The sequence below is a fragment of the Pristiophorus japonicus genome, unplaced genomic scaffold, assembly GCF_044704955.1.
Source record: "Pristiophorus japonicus isolate sPriJap1 unplaced genomic scaffold, sPriJap1.hap1 HAP1_SCAFFOLD_536, whole genome shotgun sequence".
NCBI classification, from domain to species: domain Eukaryota; kingdom Metazoa; phylum Chordata; class Chondrichthyes; family Pristiophoridae; genus Pristiophorus; species Pristiophorus japonicus.
This window is the reverse complement of record NW_027254443.1, coordinates 301,658-319,288: the sequence shown is the minus strand read 5'-3', so window position 1 is coordinate 319,288 and position 17,631 is coordinate 301,658. Positions and strand designations below refer to the sequence as shown.

Sequence of the window (17,631 nt, the reverse complement as noted above, 5' to 3'; positions counted from 1 at the left end):
GGGAAGGGAAGAATCTGTAGGAAAGGGAGAAGTATTTAAATACTGAGCTAATTTTGAGTAGGCCCCAGTGAGATTGGAACTCACGACCCCTGGTTTACTAGACCAGTGCTCTAACCCCTGAGCTATGGAACCACCTGCTCTGGTAAAGGCAGGGGCAGGAAGAGGAAAGAGAGGGACAGGGAAAAGAGAGAGTGGAAGATGTTCTGTCTTTAATCAAGAGTCAGACGAGATACTGCAAGCCCAAAGTAAGGTGTGACCTTAGTCCTTTATCACAGGTCTCCAGAGTGCCTCACCAGCCTGTGAGGCTTCCTTAAGTATAGGTGCTCCCAAGGGATTGTGGGATCCCTTGGGACTCCAGGAGATAAGCCCTCTGGTGGTCAGACATGATAATTACAGGTTTACATTCATAACAACACTTCTCCCCTGCCCCCTGCCCCAAAGTCAATAGTGTAACTATATACAATGTGAGTCGATCTGGGGCCTTCCTTGCCCTGGTTGATCGTCTCGGTACAAATGCTGGTGTTGGTGAATCATTTGTTGGGCCCTCGCTGGGCTGCTGTGCAGCTGGCCTTGCTGGGCTGCTGGGGGGTGATGGGTTCTGCTTCGTGGTCAACCGCTGGGTCGGTTGCTACGTCTGTGTGTTGGACGGACGGTAGAGTCTATTGTGGGTTGTTCTGGATAGTCTGTAAATCTCAGTTTGATTTGGTCCAAGTGTTTTCTGCAGGTGAGTCCATTTGCGAGTTTGACCACAAACACCCTGCTCCCCTCTTTGGCCAAAACAGTGCCAGCAATCCACTTGGGACCTTGTCCATAGTTCAACACAAATACAGGATCGTTTACTTCAATTTCACGTGACACATTTGTGCGATCACGTTATGTATTCTGTTGAAGCCGCCTGCTCTCTACCTGTTCGTGTAGATCAGGGTGGACTAACGAGAGCCTTGTCTGAAGTGCCCTTTTCATCAGCAGTTCAGTGGAAGGGACCCCGGTAAGTGAGTGGAGTCTTGTGCGGTAACTGAGCAGGACTGTTTCCCTCTCCTTGCCCTCCCTCCCTCCCCCTACCCTCCCCCCTGCTCTCTCTCCCCCCATCATAAAAGGTTTATAAAACAACATCACTTTGTTCACAGTACTTGTAGCAGCACTTGTGTGCTGAGAGATTTGCTTAGTATTGTCACTGGTGGCAATAAACGCCTGGGCTATCGCTGTGGCCTTACTCAAGTTTGGGGTCTCTATTGTCAAAAGTTTGCGAAGTTTTATTTCATGGTCAATGCCAAGTACAAAGAAATCCCTGAGCATACGCTCCAAATGTCCTTCAAATTCGCAATGTCCTGCAAGGCCCCTTAGCTCGGCGACATAGCTCGCCACTTCCTGGCCTGTCATCCCAGGGAAGCTGGAGGCTATTGGCCTCATGCTCCTGGTGTTGGCCCTGGTGGCCATGGGGCTGTAGGGCTGGTCTGGTGCAGGTTGCCATTGGTGGTGGCTGGGCTGCCCATTGACCACTTGTCCCTGTAGTGGGACTGCTCCCACTGCCTGTGTGTGTGTCCTGCAAGGGGCATCACATTCGTTCCAAAGGTCCAGGCTACATGGTCAGGTAGCCTGCTGGACCTGGGGGTCTCCCACAGGGGCATTCCATTGGCATCAGCATGGTCCCTGTAGGACTCAATGTCCTTTACCGGTATACATGACACCTTGGCTCTGATCACGCATAGTCGAGCTTGCATTATATATTCTAGCATTTGCATCACTTTTGAGTGTCCTGGTTTCAACAGACATGGTTAAATTAGGCATTTCACAATCTCTATCATTACTGTTAAGCATAATAAACTTGTTCTTAACCTGCATTCATCTCATTAGTCACATTAGTTAAACCAGCATCACAATTCATGGTTACATTGCACACATTTCCATTCTTGCACCCTTGAATTGCATCTTTAGCTTTAAAGTCCGTGCACTCAAATAGTTGGAACTGCCCCTTGAAATTTTTTTGGTTACCGGTCTCCTTTAAGGGAGCTTTCAAATCCGATTGGCCGCTCGATGTCATGTGCTGCTTCTCCATGTTGACTCGTAGCATGGAGGAGGTCTGCTGCCTGTTGCTTGTGGTGCTGCAGCCATTTTGTGGTGCTCTTGTCTTCCACATGCTTGTGGTGCTGCAGCCATTTTGTGGTGCTCTTTTCTTCCACATGCTTGTGGTGCTGCAGCCATTTTGTGGTGCTCTTTTCTTCCACGTGCTTGTGGTGCTGCAGCCATTTTGTGGTGCTCTTGTCTTCCACATGCTTGTGGTGCTGCAGCCATTTTGTGGTGCTCTTGTCTTCCACATGCTTGTGGTGCTGCAGCCATTTTGTGGTGCTCTTTTCTTCCACGTGCTTGTGGTGCTGCAGCCATTTTGTGGTCTTGCTGCAGGCAGGAGGCGGTGCTCTTTTCCTCCACAGCACCACTTCGCCTGATGTGGACCCGGTTCATCCAATTCCTGCCCAGCAGCGTGGGACCGTCGCCGGCTACAATCCACAGGTGGAGTTTGTGTAACACACCGCCCTGGGAGACCTGGACGTCTACAGTCCCTGTAACGTTCCCTCTGCCCACCTTCGGCTCGTTTGCCGTGTTGGAGTTCCGAGTAGAGCGCTTGCTTTGGGAGTCTCGTGTCTGGGGCATGCGGACTATGTGGCCTGCCCAGCAGATAGCTCTTGGTCGGCCGGCGCGGACACGATGGGCCAAAATGGCCTCCTTCCCTGCTGTAAGTTTCTATGAGTCGGTGATATATCGGTGTCTCTGAGACTGGATGTGGAAAAGGTGGGATACAGACTGGGAGTGGGAAGTGAAAGTACTGTGGGCAGATTGTAAAGTGCGGAGTGAGCGGTTCCTGTTAATGGTGTCGGCCTGTCGCTGATTGATGGTCAATTCAGTAACAGAAGCTAAAATTGAGTAGGCCCCAGTGAGATTTGAACTCACGACCCTTGGTTTACAATACCAGTGCTCTAACCCCTGAGCTATGGAGCCACCTGCCCTGGTACAGACAGGGGAAGGAGCAGGAAAGAGAGGGGAAGGGAAAAGAGAGCATGGAAGGAGTGAGAGAGAGAGGAAAGGGAACAAGAGGGAGGGAAAGGAGAGAGAGAGAGGGGAAGGGGAGAGGGAGCGTGGAAGGGGAGAGCGAGATGAGAAGGATTGAGAAAGGGAAGGGTAGAGAGAGGGGGGGAATGGGAGTGAGTGTAAGGGGAGAGAAAGAGAGGGGAAGGGGAGAGAAGGGAAGGGGAGCAAGATGGGAAGGCGAGCGAGGGAGGAGGCAGGGTAGAGATGGGGAGAAGGGGAGAATCTGAATAGAAGGGGAAGGAAAAGAGAGACGAGGGGAGAGAGAGGAGTGGAGAGGTAAAGGGAAAGGGGGAAGGAGAGCGAAGGGGAAGAGAGTGGGTCAGGGAAAGAGGAGGAGGGGAGAGAGGGGGAGGGGAGAGATGGGGAAGATATAGGAGGAAGGAGAGAGAGGGGAAGCAATGGGGAGAGAATGAAAGTAGAGAGGGAAGGGGAGAGAGGGGAAGGGGAGAGAGAGAGCAAGGGGAAGGGTAACCTGGGAGGGGAAGGAGAGAGAGAGGAGCAAAGGGAAAGAGAGGGAGGGGAAGGAGAGAGAGAGAGAGGGGGGGAGGGGAGAGGGAGCATGGAAGGGGAGAGAGAGGGAGGGGAAGGAAAGAGAGAGGGAGGGGAAGGGGAAAGAGAGGGAGGGGAAGGAGCGAGAGAGAGGGGAAGGGGAGAGGGAGCGTGGGAGGGGAGAGCGAGACGTGAAGGATTGAGAAAGGGAAGGGTGGAGAGAGGGGGGGAATGGGAGCGAGTGTAAGGGGATAGAAAGAGAGGGGAAGGGGAGAGAGGGGAAGGGGAGCGAGGTGGGAAGGAGAGCAAGTGGTGGGCAGGGGAGAGAGGGGGAAAAGAGGAGAATCTGAATAGAAGGGGAAGGAAAAGAGAGAGGAGGGGAGAGAGGAGAGTGGAGAGGGAAAGGGAAAGGGGGAAGGAGAGCGAGGGGGAAGAGGGTGGGTCAGGGAAAGAGGGGGAGTGGACAGAGGGGGAGGGGAGAGATAGGGAAAACAAAGGAGGAAGGAGAGAGAGGGGAAGGAATGGGGAGAGAATGAAAGTAGAGAGGGAAGGGGAGAGAGGGGAAGGGGAGAGAGAGAGAGCAAGGGGAAGGGTAACGTGGGGGGGAAGGGGAGAGAGAGAGAGTGAAAAGGGCGAAGAGAGAGGAGGGAAGGAGTGAGAGAGGGAAGGGGAGAGATGAGGAAGGGGAGAATCTGAAAAGAAAGGGAGAAGAGAGAAAGAAGTTGATAGAGGAGAGAGGGGGAGGGGACAGGGTGAGATGGGGGAATGAGTGAGAGACTGGGAAAGCGAGATAGCGGGAAAGGGAGAGAGAGGTAAAGAGATGTAGAACGTGTCGTGATGGGGAAGGGAGAGAGAGATTTGGAAGGGGAGAGAGAGTGTAAGAGAGATGAGAAGAGGAGAGGGGGAAGGGTGTGAGGGGAGCCTATTTAGAAATTTACAATTCAGCAGAGGAGGACACAGGGTTTAATTAGGAGGGGGAAAATAGAGTATGAGAGGAAGCCTGCAGGGAAAACAAAAACTGACTGAAAAAGCTTCTACAGATATGTGAAGAGAAAAAGATTAGTGAAGACAAATGTAGGTCCCTTGCAGTCAGAATTTATAATGGGGAACAAAGAAATGGCAGACCAATTGAACAAATACTTTGGTTCTGTCTTCACTAAGGAAGACACAAATAAACTTCCGGAAATACTAGGGGATCGAGGGTCTAGCGAGAAGGAGGAACTGAAGGAAATCCTTATTAGTCACGAAATTGTGTGAGGGAAATTGATGGGATTGAAGGCCGATAAATCCCCGGGGCCTGATAGTCTGCATCCCAGAGTACTTAAGGAAGTGTGCCCTAGATATAGTGCACGCATTGGTGATCATTTTCCAACAGTCTATTGACTCTGGATCAGTTCCTATGGACTGGAGGGTTGCTCATGTAATAACACTTTTTAAAAAAGGAGGGAGAGAGAAAACAGGGAATTATAGACCGGTTAGCCTGACATCGGCAGTGGGGAATATGTTTGAATCAATCATTAAAGATGTAAAAGCAGCGCATTTGGAAAGCAGTGACAGGATCGGTCCAAGTCAGCATGGATTTATGAAAGGGAAATCATGCTCGACAAATCTTCTGGAATTTTTTTGAGGATGTAACTGGTAGAGTGGACAAGGGAGAACCAGTGGATGTGGTGTATTTGGACTTTCAAAAGGCTTTTAACAAGGTCCCACACAAGAGATTGGTGTGCAAAATTAAAGCACATGGTACTGGGGGTAATTACTGACGTGGACAGAGAACTGGTTGGCAGACAGGAAGCAGAGAGTCGGGATAAACAGGTCCTTTTCAGAATGGCAGGCAGTGACTAGTGGGGTGCCACAAAGTTCAGTGCTGGGACCCCAGCTATGTACTATATACATCAATGATTTAGACAAAGGAATTGAATGTAATATCGGAAAGTTTTCAGCTGACACTAAGCTGGGTGGCAGTGTGAGCTGTGAGGAGGACGCTAAGAGGCTGCAGGGTGACTTGGACATGTTAGGTGAGTGGGCAAATGCATGGCAGATGCAGTATAATGTGGATAAATGTGAGGTTATCCACTTTGGTGGCAAAAACAGGAAGGCAGAATATTAACTGAATGATGACGGATTAGGAAAAGGGGAGGTGCAACGAGACCTGGGTGTCATGGTTCATCAGTTATTGAAAGTTGGCATACAGGTACAGCAGGCGGTGAAGAAGGCAAATGGCATGTTGGCCTTCACAGCGATAGGATTTGAGTAAATGAGCAGGGAGGTCTTACTGCAGTTGTACAGGGCCTTGGTGAGACCACACCTTGAATACTGTGCATTGTTTTGGTCTCCTAATCTGAGGAAGGACATTCTTGCTATTGAGGGAGTGCAGCGAAGGTTCACCAGACTGATTCCCGGGATGGCAGGACCGAGATATGAAGAAAGATTGGATCGACTAGGCTTATATATACTGGAATTTAGAAGAATGAGAGGGGATCTCATAGAAACATATAAAATTCTGACGGGTTTAGACAGGTTAGATGCAGGAAGAATGTTGCTGATGTTGGGGAAGGCCAGAACCAGGGGTCACAGTCTAAGGATAAGGGGTAAGCCATTTAAGACCGAGATGAGGAGAAACTTCTTCACTCAGAAATTTGTGAACCTGTGGAATTCTCCACCACAGAGAGTTGTTGAGGCCAGTTTGTTGGATATATTCAAAAGGGAGTTAGATGTGGCCCTTACGGCTAAAGGGATCAAGGGGGTATGGAGAGAAAGCAGGAATGGGGTACTGAAGTTACACGATCAGCCATGATCATATTGAATGGTGGTGCAGGCTCGAAGGGCCGAATGGCCTACTCCTGCACCTAGTTTCTATGTTTCTATGATTCTATGTCCGTTGTACCCCGTAGGGGACCAAACCCGCACTGTGACTCCGGGAGGAGCTCCTCGGCCACAGGGAGAAGACGGTTGAGGAGGACTCTAGCGACGACTTTCCCAGGGGCTGATAACAGGGTGGTCTTGGACCTGGCCTGGAGACGACGAAGGTTGAACAGGTTCCCACTGGGTCTGTAGTTTAGTTCCACTCCAGCGGGGAGCTTGTTGACTGTGAGGTGGAGCACGGCAGTGAGGAATATTGAGACCCACGGAAATGTGGGTTTGAATCTTAACTGCCCCTGTGAAACGGTCAAGTGAGGCCCTCAGTTGTGTTCAAGAAGGCTGCTCACCACGACCTTCTTCAGAGGCAATTAGGGATGGGCAATAAATGCCGGCCTTGCTATCGACGGCCATATCCCGCAACGAATCTAAAACAAATATCGGTGGCTCTCAGACTGGATATGAAGAAGACTCGGTTACAGACTGGTCACAGAAAGTGAAAATGCTGTGGGCTGTATTTAAACTGTGAAGCGAGTCGGTTCCTGTTGATGGTGTCGGCCTGTCGCCGATTGACAGCGAGTTCAGGAACAGAAGCCAAAATTGAGTAGGCCCCAGTGAGATTTGAACTCACGACCCCTGGTTTACAAGACCAGTGCTCTAACCCCTGAGCTATGGAGCCACCTGTAACGCCAGCTCATGTTTGCTTCTTACTATTGTTAACAAGGATGTGGGGCCCGAATATAATCATTCTTGGTGATTCATCCCTGAACAATCATTGGAACATGATTGTTTCTCTGTCTCTCGAGAGGGAAGGGGAGAGAGGAGGAAAGGGAGAAGGCGAGAGAGAATGGCATGAGTGAGGGAGTGGGAGATCGACAGAGAGGAAAGTGGAGAGTGAGAACAACAGAGGGGGGAGTGAAGGGGGCAGATGGACAGAGATTGAGGTGGAAGGAAAGGGAGAGAGAGCAAGGCACAGGAGAGACAGAGGAGGAAAGAAATGGAGAGAAGAACAATAGAAGGCAGTGATGGGGAAGGTAGAGAGAAAGAGATTGTCGTTTGAGGGTCAGTCTCAGAGCTGTTTAACATTTATGATTAAAGTCCTTGTTAATTGATGGTGAATTTAAATACTGAGCTAATTGTGAGGAGACCCCAGTGAGATTTGAACCCATGATCTCTGGTTTATTAGACCAGGGCTCTAACCCCTGAGCTATGGAGCCAGCTCCTCTAGACAAGTCAGGGGAAGGAGCAGATAAGAGAGGGGAAGGGAAATGAGAGAGTGGAAGGAGTGAGAGAGAGGGGGAAGGGGAGAGAGTGGGGAAGGAGTGAGAGAGAGGGGGAAGGGAAAAGAGAGAGAGGGAGGGGAGAGCGGGGGAATGGGAAAGAGAGGAGGGAGAGGAAGAGTGAAAAGGCTGAGGTGGAAGGGGAGAGAGGGAGGAGAGAGTGGGTCGGGGAGGGAGAAAGGGAGAGAGGGCGAAGGAGAGAGGGAGAGGCGAGGGAGGGGGAAGGGGGGAGAGGGGAATGAGTGAGAGACGGGGAAAGCGAGATAGCGGGAAAGGGAGAGAGGGGTAAAAAGATGTAGAACGGGTCGTGATGGGGAAGGGAGTGGGGGAAAGGGAGAGTGAAGGGAAGAGAGGGGAAGGGGAGGCAGGCAGAGAGGGAAGTAGAGAGTGAGAAGGCAGAGGGGAAGGGGAGAGTGAGAGGGGGCCGTGAGAGGGGAAGGAGTGAGCGAGAGATGGGAAAAGGGAGAGAGGGGGAAGAGAGAGTGAAGGGGGACGAGAGAGAGAGGGGGAGGGGAAGGGAGAGAGAAGGGGGAGTGGAGAGGGAGAAGTGGAGAGAAGGGAGGGAGAGAGAGATGGGAGTGGAGAGAGAGGGGGAAGAGGAGAGAGTGATAAGAGTGAGAGAGAGAGGAGGGAAGGGAGAGAGAGGAGGAGGAATGAGAGAGCGAAGTGGAGAGAGGGGAGGTGAGAGAGAGATGGGGGTGGAGAGAGAGGGGGAAGGGGAGAGTGAGAAGGCGTCATGAGAGGGAAAGGAGTGAGAGAGATCGGAAAACGGAGAGGGGGAAGAGAGAGTGAAGGGGAAGGGAGTGAGATAAAATTGCCCAAGGCAACTCAGTCACACTCTGGCTCAATCTCTCTCTGTCTCTCTCTCTCTCTCTCGCTTTCTCTCTCTCTGTCTCTCTCGCTCACTCTCTCTATCCCTCTCTCTCTCTATCTCTATCTCTCTTTGTCTCTCTCACTCACTCTCTCTGTCTCTCTCTCATTCTCACTTTCTCTGTGTCACTCTCTCTCTCTGTATCTTTTTCACTTTCTTTCTGTCTCGTGAGCAGGAAGGGTAGAGAGAGAGAGAGGAGGGAGGGGAAATAGAGGGGAAGAAAGGCAGAGGGAGAGAGTGAAAATGGTGAAGGGAAAGTGAGAGCGAGAGGGGAATGGGGAGAGAGAGGGAAAGGGAGAGAGAGAGAGGGGAAAGGGAGAGAGAGATGGGGAGGGGAGCGAGAGATGGGAAGGGGAGAGAGAGAGAGGGGAAGGGGAGAGAGAGAGAGAGGGGAAGGGGAGTGAGAGATGGGAAGGGGAGCGAGAGATGGGGAGGGGTGAGAGAGAGAGGGGAAGGGGAGCGAGAGATGGGGAGGGGTGAGAGAGATGCGAAGGGGAGCGAGAGATGGGAAGGGGAGCGAGAAAGTTACAGTCAGAAGGGAAAAGGGAGAGAGTGAGGGGGAAGGAGAGAGAGAAGGAGAGGGGGAAGGGAGAGAGAAAGGATGAAGGAGAGTGAGCGGAGGGGAGAGAGAGAGAAAAATAAAGGGAAATGATCGAGAGAGGAGGAAGGGAAGAGAGCAATCGAGAGCCTGTAGTTCCAGGGTCGGTCTCAGAGCTTTTTAATATTTATAATTCAAGCCCTTGTCAATTGATGGTGAATTTGAATACTGAGCTCAATTTTAGTCGGGCCCAGCTACCTGCTCTGAGCTCTCTCTGGGGAAGGGGACAGAGAGAATGGCAGGGTGAGGGGAGAGCCTGTGGGAAGGGAAATGGACAGAGAGGGAAGTGAAGAGGTACAAGAGAGAGAAGGGAGAAAGGGGAGAGCCTGTGGTGACAGGGTCAGTTTCATATTTACAAATAAAGCTCCTTGTTAATTTAAATACTGAGCTCATTTTGAGCAGGCCCCAGTGAGATTTGAACCCACAAACCCTGGTTTACTAGACCAGTGCTTTAACCCCTGAGCTATGGAACCACATGCCGTGGACTGCGGGTCCTTCCCCAGTTAGTGCTGTGTGTTTGAAGAATGAGGAGGGGTCAGTGAAACGCTCAGATTGTGTCTCATCCCCCAGACTCCTGCCTCCGTCTCTTCAATATTCACTTCTCAACATCGATATATCGGGTCTTTCACGTAGTAAAACATCCCAAGGCAACTCAGTCACACTCTGTCCCAATCTCTCTGTCTCTCTGTCTCATTCCCTACCTCTCGCTCTCTCTCCGTGTCTCTCTCACTTATTCTCTGCTTCTGGATGGGGAAAGGGAGAGAGAAAAGGAGAAGGAAAGAGATAGACGGGGAGGGGGAAGAGATAGAGGAGGAGGGGAGCGAGATAGGGGGAAGGGAAAAGAGGAAAATAAGCCTGTTGTTCCAGGGCACCAGTTCCCACTGTCACAGGATAGAGAGTGGAGAGCACCAGTTCCCACTGTCACAGGGCAGAGAGTGGAGAGCACCAGTTCCCTCTGTCACAGGACGGGAGAGTGCAGAGCACCAGTTCCCACTGTCACAGGAGACAGAGTGGAGAGCACCAGTTCCCACTGTCGCAGGATGGGAGAGTGCAGAGCAACAGTTCCCACTGTCACAGGACAGATAGTGGAGAGCACCAGTTCCCACTGTCACAGGACAGAGAGTGGAGAGCACCAGTTCCCACTGTCACAGGACGGGGGAGTGGAGAGCATCAGTTCCCACTGTCACAGGACAGAGACTGGAGAGCACCAGTTCCCACTGTCACAGGACAGAGAGTGGAGAGCATCAGTTCCCACTGTCACAGGACAGAGAGTGGAGAACACCAGTTCCCACTGTCACATGACAGAGAGTGGAGAGCACCAGTTCCCACTGTCACAGGACAGAGAGTGGAGAGCACCAGTTCCCACTGTCACAGGACTGAGAGTGGAGAGCACCAGTTCCCACTGTCACAGGACAGAGAGTGGAGAGCACCAGTTCCCACTGTCACAGGACAGAGAGTGGAGACCACCAGTTCCCACTGTCACAGGACAGAGAGTGGAGAACACCAGTTCCCACTGTCACAGGATGGGAGAGTGGAGAGCACCAGTTCCCACTGTCACAGGACAGAGAGTGGAGCGCACCAGTTCCCACTGTCACAGGATGGGAGAGTGGTGAGCACCAGTTCCCACTGTCACAGGACAGAGAGTGGAGAACACCAGTTCCCACTGTCACATGACAGAGAGTGGAGAGCACCAGTTCCCACTGTCACAGGACAGAGAGTGGAGAGCACCAGTTCCCACTGTCACAGGACAGAGAGTGGAGACCACCAGTTCCCACTGTCACAGGACAGAGAGTGGAGAACACCAGTTCCCACTGTCACAGGACGGGAGAGTGGAGAGCACCAGTTCCCACTGTCACAGGACAGAGAGTGGAGAGCACCAGTTCCCACTGTCACAGGACAGAGAGTGGAGAGCACCAGTTCCCACTGTCACAGGACTGAGAGTGGAGAGCACCAGTTCCCACTGTCACAGGACAGAGAGTGGAGAGCACCAGTTCCCACTGTCACAGGACAGAGAGTGGAGACCACCAGTTCCCACTGTCACAGGACAGAGAGTGGAGAACACCAGTTCCCACTGTCACAGGACGGGAGAGTGGAGAGCACCAGTTCCCACTGTCACAGGACAGAGAGTGGAGAGCACCAGTTCCCACTGTCACAGGACAGAAAGTGGAGAGCACCAGTTCCAACTGTCACAGGACAGAGAGTGGAGAGCACCAGTTCCCACTGTCACAGGACAGAAAGTGGAGAGCACCAGTTCCCACTGTCACAGGACAGAGAGTGGAGAGCAACAGTTCCCACTGTCACAGGACAGAGAGTGGAGAGCGCCAGTTCCCACTGTCACAGGACAGAGAGTGGAGAGCACCAGTTCCCACTGTCACAGGACAGAGAGTGGAGAGCACCAGTTCCCACTGTCACAGGACAGAGAGTGGAGAGCACCAGTTCCCACTGTCACAGGACTGAGAGTGGAGAGCACCAGTTCCCACTGTCGCAGGACAGGGAGTGGAGAGCACCAGTTCCCACTGTCACAGGACAGAGAGTGGAGACCACCAGTTCCCACTGTCACAGGACAGAGAGTGGAGAACACCAGTTCCCACTGTCACAGGACGGGAGAGTGGAGAGCACCAGTTCCCACTGTCACAGTACAGAGAGTGGAGAGCACCAGCTCCCAAAGGACAGAGAGTGGAGAGCACCAGTTCCCACTGTCACAGGACAGAGAGTGGAGAACACCAGTTCCCACTGTGACAGGACAGAGAGTGGAGAGCACCAGTTCCCACTGTCACAGGACAGAGAGTGGAGAGCACCAGTTCCCACTGTCACAGGACGGGGGAGTGGAGAGCACCAGTTCCCACTGTCACAGGACAGAGAGTGGAGAGCACCAGTTCCCACTGTCACAGGACAGAGAGTGGAGAGCACCAGTTCACACTGTCACAGGACGGGAGAGTGGAGAGCACCAGTTCCCACGACAGAGAGTGGAGAGCACCGGTTCCCACTGTCACAGGACAGAGAGTGGAGAACACCAGTTCCCACTGTCACAGGACAGAGACTGGAGAGCACCAGTTCCCGCTGTCACAGGACAGAGAGTGGAGAGCACCAGTTCCCACTGTCACAGGACAGGAGAGTGGAGTGCATCAGTTCCCACTGTCACAGGACAGAGAGTGGAGAACACCAGTTCCCACTGTCACATGACAGAGAGTGGAGAGCACCAGTTCCCACTGTCACAGGACAGAGAGTGGAGAGCACCAGTTCCCACTGTCACAGGACAGAGAGTGGAGAGCACCAGTTCCCACTGTCACAGGACAGAGAGTGGAGAACACCAGTTCCCACTGTCACAGGACAGAGAGTGGCGAGCACCAGTTCCCACTGTCACAGGACAGAGAGTGGAGAACACCAGTTCCCACTGTCACAGGACAGAGAGTGGAGAACACCAGTTCCCACTGTCACAGGACAGAGAGTGGAGAGCACCAGTTCCCACTGTCACAGGACAGAGAGTGGAGAGCACCAGTTCCCACTGTCACAGGACAGAGAGTGGAGAGCACCAGTTCCCACTGTCACATGAACATCCGGCCGTGCCCGCAAAGGAAGTGGAGTGTGGGAAATTGCACGCTGCTTCCATTGAGGGGTGGTCAGGCCAATTCTGCGGCGGGAGCTAAAATTCCCAGCCCCAGAAGTTTACTGCCCCCAAGGTGGGGGCCTGTGCGGGGAGGCAGAGGGAAGATGAATGGAGACAGGGTTGGGGGATTGAGGGGCAGGGGCTCGGAGGGGCCACATTGCAGCGAAGTTCTGGGGGGGGGGGGGGGCGGGGGGCAAAGTGTGTTGGACGGTCGGGCCTGGGGGCTCTGTGCCTCGGTGCAGGGAGTGTTCAGGTTGACTGCGCAGATGGCGATTGGTGGATGTGGTGTGGTTGGCTTCGCGGGGGCTGGGTGCTCAACATCCGGGGTGTTCGGCATTTGGGGAGGATTCTGACGGGACGGGCCGTGTTGGGTGTTGGGGCAGTATACCCGGTGTTGGATGGGTCCTGAGCCGGGGTGGGGCACGCTATTGGGATGGGGGTGGGCTGTTTGCGAGAGACGTCTTCACTCGGAGAGTTGTTGGTCTGTGGGGTTCCCTGCCGCGGAGAGTTGTTGATGCCAGTTCATTGGATATGTTCAGGAGGGAGTTGGATGTGGTCCTTGCGGTAAGGGGAGGGTCCGGGGGTGATCAGTCAGGTATTTAAACACTAAACTAATTTTGAGTAGGCCCCAGCAAGATTTGAACCCCTGACCTCTGATTTACTAGACCAGTGCTCGAACCCCTGAGCTATGGAACCACCTGCGCTAGAGAAGTCAGCGGAAGGAGCAGGAAAGAGAGGGGAAGGGTAAAGAGAGAGTGGAAGGAGAGAGAGAGAGGGGGAAGAGGAGACTGGGAAGAAGGGACAGTGGAAGGGGAGAGAGAGAGAGGGGAAGGGGAGAGAGAGAGTGGAAGGGGAGAAATGGGGAAGGAGAGCGGTTGATGCGAGTGAGGGAAAGGAGGGCGAGACGGGGAAAGCGAAATAGCGGGAAAGGGAGAGAGGGGTAAAAAGAGCTGTGATGGGGAAGGGAAGAATCTGTCGGAATGGGAGAAGAGAGAGAGGCATTTAAATACTGAGTAGGCCCCAGTGACATTTGAACTCACGACCCCTGGTTTACTAGACCAGTGCTCTAACCCGTGAGCTATGGAATCACCAGCTCTGGGAAAGTTAGCGGAAGGAGCAGGAAAGAGAGGGGAAGGGTAAAGAGAGAGTGGAAGGGGGAAGAGAAATGAGAGAGGAGGAAGAGAGAGGGGGAAGAGGAAACTGGGAAGAAGAGAGAGAGCAGAAGGGAAAGGAGAGCAGTTAAAGGAAAGGAGTGCGAGACAGGGAAAGCGAAGAATCAGTCGGAATGGGAGAAGAGAGAGAGAGAAGTATTTAAATACTGAGTTAATGTTAAGTAGGCCCCAGTGAGATTTGAACTCACGACCCCTGGTTTACTAGACCAGTGCTCTAACCCCTGAGCTATGGAACCACCTGCTCTGGTAAATTCAGGGGCAGGAGCAGGAAAGAGAGGGACAGGGAAAAGAGAGAGTGGAAGGTGTTCTGTCTTGAATCAAGAGTCAGATGAGATACTGCAAGCTCAAAGTAAGGTGCGACCTTAGTCCTTTATCACAGGTCTCCAGAGTGCCTCTCCAGCCTGTGAGGCTTCCTTAAGTACAGGTGCTCCCAAGGGATTGTGGGATCCCTTGGGACTCCAGGAGATAAGCCCTCTGGTGGTCAGACATGATAATTACAGGTTTACATTCGTAACAACACTTCCCCCCTGCCCCCTGCCCCAAAGTCAATAGTGTAACTATTTACAATGTGAGTCGATCTGGGACCTTCCTTGCCCTGGTTGATCGTCTCGGTGCAAATGCTGGTGTTGTTGAATCATTCGCTGGGCTGCTGTGCAGCTGGCCTTGCTGGACTGCTGGGGGGTGATGGGTTCTGCTTTGTGGTCAACCGCTGGGTCGGTTGCTACGTTTGTGTGTTGGACGGACGGTAGAGTGTGTTGTGGGTTGTTCTGGATAGTCTGTAAATCTCAGTTTGATTTGGTCCAAGTGTTTTCTGCAGGTGAGTCCATTTGCGAGTTTGACCACAAACACCCTGCTCCCCTCTTTGGCCAAAACAGTGGCAGCAATCCACTTGGGACCTTGTCCATAGTTCAACACAAATACAGGATCGTTTACTTCAATTTCACGTGACACATTTGTGCGATCACGTTATGTATTCTGTTGAAGCCGCCTGCTCTCTACCTGTTCGTGTAGATCAGGGTGGACTAACGAGAGCCTTGTCTGAAGTGCCCTTTTCATCAGCAGTTCAGTGGAAGGGACCCCGGTAAGTGAGTGGGGTCTTGTGCGGTAACTGAGCAGGACTCGGGACAAGCGAGTCTGCAGTGAGCCTTCAGTTACCCTTTTCAAGCTCTGCTTGATTGTGTGAACTGCTCGTTCTGCCTGACCGTTGGACGCTGGCTTAAACGGGGCAGGCGTGACATGTTTGACCCCATTGCGGGTCATGAATTCCTTGAACTCGGCACCGGTAAAGCACGGCCCATTGTCGCTTACAAGGACATCAGGCAGGCCGTGCATGGCAAACACGGCCCGTAGGCTTTCGATGGTGGCAGCGGACGTGCTTGCCGGCATTATCACACATTCGATCCATTTGGAGTACGTGTCTACAACCACTAAAAACATTTTTCCCCAAGAATGGGCCTGCATAGTCGACATGAACCCCAGACCACGGTTTGGAGGGCCAAGACCATAAACTTAGGGACGCCTCCCTGGGTGCGTTGCTTAACTGGGAACATGTATTACAGTTGTGCACACAGGACTCTAAGTCTGCATCGATACCGGGCCACCACCCGTGGGATCTGGCTATCGCTTTCATCATTACAATGCCTGGGTGGGTACTGTGGAGATCACTAATGAAAGTGCCCCTGCCCTTTTTTGGCATACCTACCCAAATGCCCCATAGGAGGCAATCTGCCTGTCTAAACATTTCATCTTTGTGTCGCTGGTATGGCTTTATTTCTTCGTTCATCTCTAACGGGACACTAGACCAACTCCCGTGGAGCACACGGCTTTTTACTGAGGACAGTAAGGGGCCCTGGCTCATCCAGGTTCTAATCTGTCGGGCGGTGACAGGTGATTGCTCACTCTCGAATGCTTCCATTACCATAACTAAATCTGCGGGCTGTGTCATCTCCACCCCGGTGGTGGGCAATGGCAGCCTACTGAGAGCATCGGCACAGTTTTCTGTGCCTGGCCTGTGGCGGATGGTGTAGTTGTATGTGGACAACGTGAGCGCCCATCTCTGGATGCGGGCCGGTGCGTTCGTATTTATCCCCTAATTTTCAGAAAGGAGGGATATAAGTGGCTTGTGGTCGATTTCCAATTCGAATTTGAGCCCGAACAGATATTGATGCATTTTCTTTACCCCGTAAACACACGCTAACACTTCTTTCTCGATCATACTGCAGGCCCTCTCGGCCTTAGACAGACTTCTGGTTGCATAAGCAACCGGTTGCAATTTCCCAAATTCATTCGCTTGTTACAATACACACCCGACCCCGTACGACGACGCATCACATGCTCGTACCAAACGTTTACATGGATCGTACAACACAAGCAATTTGTTTGAACATGACAGCTTCCTAGCTTTCTCAAAGGCATTTTCTTGGCTTTTACCCCAGACCCATTCATCTCCCTTACGCAGTGGAGGGTGCAGGGGTTCTAACAATGTGACAAGACCCGGTAAGAAGTTACCAACATAGTTCAGGAGTCCTAGAAACGACCGCAGCTCCGTCACGTTCCGTGGTCTCGGTGCCTTCTCGATTGCCCCCGTCTTCGAATCGGTGGGCCTGATGCCGTCCGCCGCGATTCTTCTCCCCGGGAACTCCACTTCAGGCACCGGGAAAACGCACTGCGAGCATTTCAGCCCGAGCCCCACACGATTAAGCCGACTAAGGAGCTCCTCCACGTTCTGCAAATGCTCGACGGTGTCCCGACCTGTAACCAAGATGTCGTCCTGGAAGACGACGGTGCACGGGACCCACTTCAGCAAGCTTTCCGTGTTCCTCTGGAATATCGCCGTGGCCGATCGAATCCCAAACGGGCATCTGTTGTAAACGAAAAGACCTTTGTGCGTGTTGAGGCAGGTGAGGCCTTTCGAAGATTCCACCAGCTCCTGCGTCATGTAGGCCGAGGTCAAGTCCAGCTTCGTGAATGTTTTCCCCCCCAACCAGCGTGACAAATAGGTCATCAGCCTTTGGTAGCAGGTATTGATCCTGCAGCAATAAACGATTGATAGTTACTTTGTAATCACCACAGATTCTGACGGTGCCGTCTCCCTTGAGGATTGGAACGATCGGACTGGCCCACTCATTGAATTCGATCGGCGAAATGATGTCCTCTCGTTGCAGCCTGTCCAGCTCAATGTCCACCCTCTCTCTCATCATGTAAGGTACCGCTCTCACCTTGTGATGGATGGGTCGCGCCCCCGGAATTAAATGGATCTGCACTTTTGCTCCTTGGAACTTCCCGACGCCTGGTTCGAACAGCGAGGGGAACTTGCTTAGGACCTGGGCACATGAGGTGTCGTCGACGGATGTATCTTTCCCAGCCAGCTCCTGCCGAACAGCGTGGGGCCATCGCCCGGTACCACCCACAGTGGTAAATCGTGCACCGCTCCATCGTAGGAGATCTTTCCGGTAGCACTGCCGATTACGGGAATCAGTTCCTTTGTGTACGTTCTAAGTTTGGTTCGAATGGGAGTCAGGACTGGCCTTGAAGCCTTGTTGCACCACAACTTATCGAAAGTCTTTTTGCTCATTATGGACTGGCTCGCGCCCGTGTCCAGCTCCATGGACACCGGGAGCCCATTTAATTCAACCTTCAGCATTATCGGGGGACACTTTGAGGTAAATGTG

At 52.5% G+C, this 17,631-nt stretch overlaps 6 non-coding genes across 6 annotated transcripts; all 6 read right to left on the bottom strand.

The window, feature by feature from the left end:
- Positions 1-59: 59 nt before the first annotated feature.
- Positions 60-132, bottom strand: trnat-agu (transfer RNA threonine (anticodon AGU)). Its single transcript has one exon. It is a non-coding gene; the product is annotated as a tRNA-Thr (tRNA).
- A 2,789-nt stretch (positions 133-2,921) lies between these two features.
- Positions 2,922-2,994, bottom strand: trnat-ugu (transfer RNA threonine (anticodon UGU)). Its single transcript has one exon. It is a non-coding gene; the product is annotated as a tRNA-Thr (tRNA).
- A 4,044-nt stretch (positions 2,995-7,038) lies between these two features.
- Positions 7,039-7,111, bottom strand: trnat-ugu (transfer RNA threonine (anticodon UGU)). Its single transcript has one exon. It is a non-coding gene; the product is annotated as a tRNA-Thr (tRNA).
- A 465-nt stretch (positions 7,112-7,576) lies between these two features.
- trnai-aau (transfer RNA isoleucine (anticodon AAU)) lies at positions 7,577-7,649 on the bottom strand. Its single transcript has one exon. It is a non-coding gene; the product is annotated as a tRNA-Ile (tRNA).
- Positions 7,650-9,581: 1,932 nt separating this feature from the next.
- On the bottom strand, positions 9,582-9,654 carry trnat-agu (transfer RNA threonine (anticodon AGU)). The gene has a single exon. It is a non-coding gene; the product is annotated as a tRNA-Thr (tRNA).
- Positions 9,655-14,123: 4,469 nt separating this feature from the next.
- trnat-agu (transfer RNA threonine (anticodon AGU)) lies at positions 14,124-14,196 on the bottom strand. Its single transcript has one exon. It is a non-coding gene; the product is annotated as a tRNA-Thr (tRNA).
- Positions 14,197-17,631: the final 3,435 nt, after the last annotated feature.